The following is a 10,021-nucleotide window of genomic DNA, read 5'->3' on the forward strand; positions in this document are numbered from 1 at the left end:
GTTATGAGCTTGTCGCAGTGTGTACTTAGCAAACCGCGACCCACGTGCGAATCCACCCCGGCCACCCACCCCCGTCGAGGTGCACACCCTCCCTCGCGAAGTGCGCCCCGTTCGCCAAGTGTGAGCCCTGCCCGGGTGCGCGCACCTTGCTAGGGCGTCGGGTGTGCACCCGGCCCGGCCTACGTGCGTGCACCTGGACGGGGCGTCGTGTGCGTGCAGTGTCCCGTCTGCAACGCGGTGCCCACACACCACCTCGGGCGCAACGACCTGCGCTCACATGTGGGCCGAGTGCACCTTGGTGCATGTTCGGGGCGCCTCGGGTGCACGCTCGATCTTGCCCCGGTGCACCAAGGCGCTCGGTTTGCCCCGGGTGCGCACTTGGTGCAAGGTGGGCACCCAAAATAGGGATCAAGCACCAAAACACAAGTTTCGGGATGCAAAATGGGACCCAAGGACCACAAATGCGTTCCAAGACCCATGATGGGTCCACGAGAACAAAAATGTGTTCCGAGACTTAATAAACAAATATTGGGTTTTAGGAGAAGAAACATGCTCTGATGCCCAAAACGAGAATCGACCCCGAAAAGGCCACAGGCCAAAAGTGGGATGCGAGACAAAAAAAAATGGGACCCGAGGACCAAAATTGGGTTCCCAGGTCGAAGACAGGGCAACCGGACAAGAAACGACCTCTAAGGCTCGAAATGAGTCCCGACGACTAAAACTTGACAAGAAGCACCCATCAGGCACCCAACTCGACACCCATGGGATGCCGACCCACCCGGGCTTCCACCTAGCACACCTTGGCACCCACCCACCCTCGCACCCAACCTCGCACCCAACTTAGCACCTTTGAACCCACATTGGCACTCACCCTGACCCTGGCACCTTGGAACCCACATTGGCACTCACCTTGACCCTGGCACCCACCTTTGCACTCACCTTGGGACCCACCCTGGCTCCCACCTCGGCACCCACCCAGACACCCACCTTGGTTCCTTGGCACCCACCTTGGATCCTTGGCACCCACCCCGACACCCACCTTGGCACGCAACTTGGCTACTTGCCACCCACCTTGGCTCCTTGACGCCCACCCCGACAACCACCCCGTGACCTACCCTGGCTAGGGTTGGTGCACACCCACCCTGGTGCCCACCTTGGCACCCACCCCATGACCCACCTTGGCACGCACCTTAGTACCCACCCCGTTACCCACCCTAGGACCCACCCCGTGACCCACCTTGGCCAGGGTGGGTGCCTTGGTGCGCACAACTTGCCTGGGCTGCACACCAGGGCGGGCTCAAGATGGCACCCGCGTTCCGTTTTTTTCACTATCTTTCAAAACGGAAATTTTAAAATCTCGTTTTTTTTTTTTTTTTTGCCTTTTCTGGAAATTAGTGAAGGCAGCGCATCAAAGGTGCGCAATGCTGGTGCGAACCCGGGAGCGCTCCGATGTGTGCTCCAAGGTGCGGCGTGCACGAAGTCCGAGCCCGGCTTGCCCCGGGTGCGCACCTCGCGTGCACCTTCGCCGGGGTGAGCACCTTGGCTGGGTTGCGCGCCCTGGTGCGCACCAAGGAGCGCTCTGAAGTGTGCTCCAAGGTGCGGCGTGCACGAAGTCGGAGCTCGGTTTGCCCCGGGTGTGCACCTCGGGTGCGCACCTCGCGTGCACCTTCGCTGCGGTGGGCACCTTGGCTGGGTTGCGCGCCTTGGTGGGCACCATGCAGTGCACGAAGTCGGAGCCCGGTTTGCCCCGGGCGCGCACCTCCGCCAGGGTGGGCACCTTGGTGCGCACAACTTGCCTGGGCTGCGCACCAGGAAGGGCTCAAGATGGCACCCGCGTTCCGTTTTTTTCACTATCTTTCAGAACGGAAATTTTAAAATATCGTTTTTTTTTGCCTTTTCTGGAAATTAGTGAAGGCAGCGCATCAAAGGTGCGCAACGCTGGTGCGAACCTGGGAGCGCTCCGATGTGTGCTCCAAGGTGCGGCGTGCACGAAGTCGGAGCCCGGTTTGCCCCGGGTGCGCCCTGGTGGGCACCATGGTGCGCACCAAGGAGCGCTCCGAAGTGTGCTCCAAGGTGCGGCCTGCACGAAGTCGGAGCCCGGTTTGCCCCGGGCGTGCACCGCGGGTGGGCACCTTGGTGCGCATGCCTTGCCTGGGCTGCGCACCAGGGCGGGCTCAAGATGGCACCCGCGTTCCGTTTTTTTCACTATCTTTCAAAACGGAAATTTTAAAATCTCATTTTTTTTTGCCTTTTCTGGAAATTAGTGAAGGCAGCGCATCAAAGGTGCGCACCTCGCTGCCCACCACGGTGCGCAACGCCGGTGGGCACCCGGGAGTGCTTCGAAGTGTGCTCCAAGGTGCTGCGTGCACGTTGTCGGAGCCCGGTTTGCCCCGGGTGCGCACCTCGCGTGCACCTTCGTCGGGGTGGGCACCTTGGCTGGGTTTGCCCCGGCTGCGCTCCGAAGCGGGGTTATTGGAGCGCCGCCTCTTTTTTTGTCGGAGCGTTTGGTGGGGTTTCTCGCATTGGCTCTTCCCAGGCCCGGTTGCCACCCTGGCGCGCACGAAGTCGGAAGTAGGGTTAATTGCCCGGGTGCGCACCTTTGCCAGGGTGGGCACCTTACCTGGGCTGTGCACCCGGGCGGGCTCAAGATGGCACCCGCGTTCCGTTTTTTTCACTATCTTTCAAAACGGAAATTTTAAAATCTCCTCTTTTTTTTGCCTTTTCTGGAAATTAGTGAAGGCAGCGCATCAAAGGTGCGCACCTCGCTGCCCACCTTGGTGTGCTCTGAGGTGCGCACCCGGGAGCGCTACGAAGTGTGCTCCAAGGTGCGGCGTGCACGTTGTCGGAGCCCGGTTTGCCCCGGGTGCGCACCTCGCCTGCACCTTGGCCGGGGTGGGCACCCTGGCTGGGTTTGCCCAGGGTGCGCTCCGAAGCGGGGTTACTGGAGCGCCCCCTCTTTTTTTGTCAGAGCGTTTGGTGGGGTTTCTCGCATTGGCTCTTCCCAGGCCCGGTTGTTGGGTGCGCTCCCACCCTGGCGCGCGCGAAGTTGGAAGTTGGGTTAATTGCCCGGGCGCGCACCTTCGCCAGGGTGGGCACCTTGGTGCGCACACCTTGGCTGGGCTGCGCACCAGGGCGGGCTCAAGATGGCACCAGCATTCCCTTTTTCTCACTATCTTTCAAAACGGAAATTTTAAAATCTCGTTTTCTTTTGCCTTTTATGGAAATTAGTGAAGGCATCGCATCAAAGGTGCGCACCTCGCTGCCCACCTTGGTGTGCTCCGAGGTGCCCACCACGGTGCGCTCCGAGGTGCCCACCACGGTGCGCAACGCCGGTGCGAACCCGGGAGCGCCCCGATGTGTGCTCCAAGGTGCGGCGTGCACGAAGCCGGACCCCGGTTTGCCCCGGGTGCGCACCTCGCGTGCACCTTGGTGCGCACACCTTGGCTGGGTTGCGCGGCCTGGTGGGCACCATGGTGCGCACCAAGGAGCGCTCCGAAGTGTGCTCCAAGGTGCGGCGTGCACGAAGTCCTAGCCCGGTTTGCCCCGGGTGCGCACCTTCGCCGCGGTGGGCACCATGGCGTGCACGAAGTCGGAGCCCGGTTTGCCCCGGGTGCGCACCTCGCGTGCACCTTCGCCGGGGTGGGCACCTCGGCTGGGTTGCGCGCCCTGGTGCGCACCAAGGAGCGCTCCGAAGTGTGCTCCAAGGTGCGGCGTGCACGAAGTCGGAGCCCGGTTTGCCCCAGGTGCGCACCTTCGCCGCGGTGGGCACCCTGGTGCGCACCATGGCGTGCACGAAGTCGGAGCCCGGTTTGCCCCGGGTGCGCACCTCGCGTGCACCTTCGGCGGGGTTGCGCGCCCTGGTGCGCACCAAGGAGCGCTCCGAAGTGTGCTCCAAGGTGCGGCGTGCACGAAGTCGGAGCCCGGTTTGCCCCGGGTGCGCACCTCGCGTGCACCTTCGGCGGGGTTGCGCGCCCTGGTGGGCACCATGGTGCGCACCAAGGAGCGCTCCGAAGTGTGCTCCAAGGTGCGGCGTGCACGAAGTCGGAGCCCGGTTTGCCCCGGGTGCGCACCTCGCGTGCACCTTCGCCGCGGTGGGCACCATGGCGTGCACGAAGTCGGAGCCCGGTTTGCCCCGGGTGCGCACCTCGCGTGCACCTTCGCCGGGGTGGGCACCTCGGCTGGGTTGCGCGCCCTGGTGCGCACCAAGGAGCGCTCCGAAGTGTGCTCCAAGGTGCGGCGTGCACGAAGTCGGAGCCCAGTTTGCCCTGGGTGCGCACCTCGCGTGCACCTTCGCCGCGGTGGGCACCATGGCGTGCACGAAGTCGGAGCCCGGTTTGCCTCGGGTGCGCACCCCGCGTGCACCTTCACCGGGGTGGGCACCTCGGCTGGGTTGCGCGCCCTGGTGCGCACCAAGGAGCGCTCCGAAGTGTGCTCCAAGGTGCGGCGTGCACGAAGTCGGAGCCCGGTTTGCCCCGGGTGCGCACCTCGCGTGCACCTTCGCCGCGGTGGGCACCTTGGCTGGGTTGGGCACCATTGAGCGCTCCGAAGTGTGCTCCAAGGTGCGCACCATGGCCCTCCAAGGTGCGCAGCATGGCGTGCACGAAGTCGGAGCCCGGTTTGCCCCGGGTGCGCACCTCGCGTGCACCTTCGCCAGGGTGGGCACCTCGGTGCGCACACCTTCTCAATGTTTTCTTGCCTTTTCTGGAAATTGGTGAAGGTAGCGCATCAAAGGTGCGCACCTCGGTGTGCTCCGAGGTGCGAACCCGAGAGCGCTCCGAGGTGCCCACGAAGTCGAAAGTCGGGTTAATTGCATTGTTTTCCCCGGGTGCGCTCCGAGGTGCGCAACATCGGTGCGCACCAAGGAGGGCTCCGAAGTGTGCTCCAAGGTGCGCACGATTCGGAGCTCGGTTTGCCCGGGGTGCGCACACCTTGGCTGGGTTGCGCACCCTTTGTGCGCTCCAAGGTGCGCACGAAGTCGGAGCTCGGTTTGCCCCGGGTGCGCACCTTCGCCAGGGTGCGCACCTTGATGCGCACGCCTTGGCTGGGCTGCGCACCTTGGTGGGCGCCATGGTGCGCACCTTTCGTGCGCTCCAAGGTGCGCACGAAGTCGGAGCTCGGTTTGCCCCGGGTGCGCACCTTGGTGGGCGCCATGGTGCACTCCGAGGTGCCCAAGATTGGTGCGCACCAAGGAGCGCTCCGAAGTGCGCTCCAAGGTGCGCAGGTGCGCGCGAAGTCGAAAGTTGGGTTAATTGTCCGGTTTGCCTCGCGTGCGCACCTTGCGTGCACCTTCGCCAGGGTGGGCGCCTTGGTGCGCACACCTTGGCTGGGCTGCGCACCCGGGCGCGCACACCTTGGCACCCGCGTTTCCTTCATTTTAAATTTTTTTTTTTTACAATCTCTCAAGTGGGAAATTCTATAATCTCAACTTTTTTTGCCTTTTCAGGAAACTTTTGAATGGAGCGCATCATTGGTGCGCTCCGAAGTGTGCTCCAAGGTGCGCACCTCTGGTGTGCTCCAAAGCTCTCTCCAGCTGCGTGCACCTGCCCCGGCCGCGCACCCGGCCCCGCCCAGCTTCGCTCACCTGTCCCGGGCGTCTGGTGCGGAACCTTAGAGTAAGAAACATCACCGTGCACCTTGGCCAACGTGCGCGACTCGACCGAGCGCGCACTGGCCGAGGTGCACACCGATTTCACCTGGGTGCGCGCGCAGCACCTCGGGCGCACCGGGGTGCGCGCACAACGCCCGGGTTGCACCGTGGCCTGTGTGCTCGGGGCGCCTCGGGTGCGCGCTCGGTGTCGCCCCCGCGCGCGCGGTAGTGCGGGCAGCGCACCCCGGCCCGGCCCGGCCCCGACGAGAACGCAAACGGGCAAAAGGTTTATTCAAATAGCATTGCGACGCCCGGCGAAAAACTAAGAAAGGGTGCAACACCGGGACTTCCCGGGAGGTCACCCATCCTAGTACTACTCCGGCCCAAGCGCGCTTAACTGCGGAGTTCTGATGGGATCCGGTGCACTAACGCTGGTATGATCGCACCCGTTATGAGCTTGTCGCAGTGTGTACTTAGCAAACCGCGACCCACGTGCGAATCCACCCCGGCCACCCACCCCCGTCGAGGTGCACACCCTCCCTCGCGAAGTGCGCCCCGTTCGCCAAGTGTGAGCCCTGCCCGGGTGCGCGCACCTTGCTAGGGCGTCGGGTGTGCACCCGGCCCGGCCTACGTGCGTGCACCTGGACGGGGCGTCGTGTGCGTGCAGTGTCCCGTCTGCAACGCGGTGCCCACACACCACCTCGGGCGCAACGACCTGCGCTCACATGTGGGCCGAGTGCACCTTGGTGCATGTTCGGGGCGCCTCGGGTGCACGCTCGATCTTGCCCCGGTGCACCAAGGCGCTCGGTTTGCCCCGGGTGCGCACTTGGTGCAAGGTGGGCACCCAAAATAGGGATCAAGCACCAAAACACAAGTTTCGGGATGCAAAATGGGACCCAAGGACCACAAATGCGTTCCAAGACCCATGATGGGTCCACGAGAACAAAAATGTGTTCCGAGACTTAATAAACAAATATTGGGTTTTAGGAGAAGAAACATGCTCTGATGCCCAAAACGAGAATCGACCCCGAAAAGGCCACAGGCCAAAAGTGGGATGCGAGACAAAAAAAAATGGGACCCGAGGACCAAAATTGGGTTCCCAGGTCGAAGACAGGGCAACCGGACAAGAAACGACCTCTAAGGCTCGAAATGAGTCCCGACGACTAAAACTTGACAAGAAGCACCCATCAGGCACCCAACTCGACACCCATGGGATGCCGACCCACCCGGGCTTCCACCTAGCACACCTTGGCACCCACCCACCCTCGCACCCAACCTCGCACCCAACTTAGCACCTTTGAACCCACATTGGCACTCACCCTGACCCTGGCACCTTGGAACCCACATTGGCACTCACCTTGACCCTGGCACCCACCTTTGCACTCACCTTGGGACCCACCCTGGCTCCCACCTCGGCACCCACCCAGACACCCACCTTGGTTCCTTGGCACCCACCTTGGATCCTTGGCACCCACCCCGACACCCACCTTGGCACGCAACTTGGCTACTTGCCACCCACCTTGGCTCCTTGACGCCCACCCCGACAACCACCCCGTGACCTACCCTGGCTAGGGTTGGTGCACACCCACCCTGGTGCCCACCTTGGCACCCACCCCATGACCCACCTTGGCACGCACCTTAGTACCCACCCTGTTACCCACCCTAGGACCCACCCCGTGACCCACCTTGGCCAGGGTGGGTGCACCCACCCTGGTGCCCACCTTGGCACCCACCCATCCTAGCACCCAGCCTGTGACCGGGCTTGGAACCCAACCTTGCACCCGTCTTGGCCAGTGTGGGTGCGCACCCATCCTGGCACCCACGTTGTGACACACCCTTTAACCCACGCACCCTAGCAGCCACGTTGGCACCCACCTTGGAACACAACCTAGCAACTTGGCACCCACCCCGTGACCCACCTTGGCATCCACCATAGCAGTCGCCCACTTGGCACCCACCTTGGAACCCAAGTTGGCACCCACCTCGGCACCCACCTTGACACTTGTGGACCCACCTTGCCACTCACCCTAGCATCGACCCATCCTAGCACCCACCCTGGCACCTTTGCACCCTAGCACTCACCCATCCTAGCACCTAACCTGTGACCCACCTTGACACTCACCCTCGCACCCACCTTGGAACCCAACCTAGCACCCACCCACCCTGACACCAACCCTAGCACCTACCCACCCTTGCACCCACCCTGTGACCCATCTTGGCACCCACCCATCCTACCACTCAACCTATCACCCACCTTCTCACCCACCTTGGCATCCACCTTAGCACCCACCCACACTGGCACCTTGGCACCCACCTCGGGCAAGGTGGGTGCACACCCACCCTGACACCCAATTTAGAACCAACCGAGCATGTTACCCACCTTGGCACCCACATTGCAGCCCACCCTAGTACCCACCCTATGACCCACATTGGCATCCACACCCTAGCACCCAGGCACCTCGACACCCGCCTTGACACGCACCCTAGCACTAAACCTGTGACCCACCTTGGAACTCACCCTAGAACCCACCCACCCTGTGAACCACCTTGGCATCCACCTTAGCACCCACCCACCTTGGCACCCACTCTAGCACTCACCCATCCTAACACCCAACTTGTTACCCACCTTGGCACCCGCCCTCGCGTCCACCTTGAAACCCACCCTAGCACCCACCCACGCAGGAGCCCACCTTGGCACCCAACCTAACACCCACGCATCCTGGCACCCAACTTGTGACCCACCTTGGAACCCACCCTAGTACCCACCTTTGAACCCACTATATCACCAACCCACCTTGGCACCCACCCTATGACCCTCTTTGGAATCCACCCTAGCACGCACCCACCCTGGCACCCACCATGGAGCGCACCCTAGCACCCACCCACCTCGGCACGCACCTCAACACCCACCTTGGTGTGCGCACTGCGCCAACCTCTCAAAGACCCTATGTGGTGCGCTCCAAAGTGTACACCTTTGGTGCGCTCCAAGGTGCGCACCTTTGGTGCACACCGAGGTGCACACCAAAGTGTGCACCGAGGTGAGCACCAAAGTGCACTCCAAGGTGCACACCAAGGCGTGCACCTTTGGTGCGGTCAATGCAAACGAATTCGGAAGTTGGGGTCGATGTCCTAATCGCTGCTGCAGACTACACGTATGAGAATCGGACAAATAGCTTTATATAGGGGAGGTGTTGCGTTTGATGGGTCGACTCCCCTGGTTGTGTGCACTGCACCAACTTCAAAGACCCTGTCTTGTTTAAGAAGTCAAAAGTTGGGGTGGATGTCCTAATCATTGCTGCAGTCTACGCATGTATGAGAATCAGACAAATAGCTTATATAGGGGAGGTGTTGCATTCGGTGGGTTGACTCCCCTGGTTGTGCGCACTGCGCCAACCTCAAAGACCCCGCATAGCAGAAGAAGTCGGAAGTCGGATTTTGGTGAGCACCAAGGCGTGCACCTTTGGTGCGGTCAACGCAGACGAATTCAGAAGTTGGGGTGGATGTCCTAATCGTTGTTGCAGGCTACACATGTATGAGAATCAGACAAATAGCTTATATAGGGGAGGTGTTGGGTTTGATGGGTCAACTCCCTTGGTTGTGCGCATTACGCCAACCTCAAAGACCTTGTTTTCGTTAAGAAGTCAAAAGTTGGGGTCAATGTCCTAATGGCTCCTGTAGGCTACACATGTATGAGAATCGGACAAATAGCTTATATAGGGGAGGTGTTGGGTTTGATGGGTCGACTCCCCTGGTTGTGCGCATTACGTCAACCTCAAAGACCTTGTTTTCGTTAAGAAGTCAAAAGTTGGGGTCGATGTCCTAATTGCTCCTGTAGACTACACATGTATGAGAATCAGACAAATAGCTTATATAGGGGAGGTGTTGGGTTTGATGGGTTGACTCCCCTAGTTGTTCGCATTACACCAACCTCAAAGACCTTGTTTTCGTTTAGAAGCCGAAAGTTGGGGTCGATGTCCTAATTGCTCCTGCAGGCTACGCATGTATGAGAATCAGACAAATAGCTTATATAGGGGAGGTGTTGGGTTTGATGGGTCGACTCCCCTGGTTGTGCGCATTGCGCCAACCTCAAAGACCCTGCATTGCGGATGAAGTCGAAAGTCAGAGTTTGGTGTGCTACAAGGTGTGGTCGAAGGTGCTCACCTAGGTGTGCACCTTTGGAGCGCAGGAAAAGTGCCCTCCAAAAGTGCGCACCTTTGGAGTGCACAAAAGTGCCCTCCAAAAGTGCGCACCTTTGGAGCGCACAAAAGTGCCCTCCAAAAAGTGCCCTCCAAAAGTGCGCACCTTTGGAGCGCACAAAAGTGCCCTCCAAAAAGTGCCCTCCAAAAGTGCGCACCTTTGGAGTGCAGAAAAGTGCCCTCCAAAAAGTGCCCTCCAAAAGTGTGCACCTTTGGAGTGCACAAAAGTGCCCTCCAA

The 10,021-nt window shown here is 60.9% G+C and overlaps 1 non-coding gene across 1 annotated transcript; it reads right to left on the reverse strand.

The window, feature by feature from the left end:
* Positions 1-5,916: 5,916 nt before the first annotated feature.
* On the reverse strand, positions 5,917-6,035 carry LOC131870838 (5S ribosomal RNA). The gene has a single exon (XR_009369141.1). It is a non-coding gene; the product is annotated as a 5S ribosomal RNA (ribosomal RNA).
* Positions 6,036-10,021: the final 3,986 nt, after the last annotated feature.

This window comes from Cryptomeria japonica, unplaced genomic scaffold (assembly GCF_030272615.1).
Source record: "Cryptomeria japonica unplaced genomic scaffold, Sugi_1.0 HiC_scaffold_351, whole genome shotgun sequence".
In the NCBI taxonomy this organism is placed as follows: domain Eukaryota; kingdom Viridiplantae; phylum Streptophyta; class Pinopsida; order Cupressales; family Cupressaceae; genus Cryptomeria; species Cryptomeria japonica.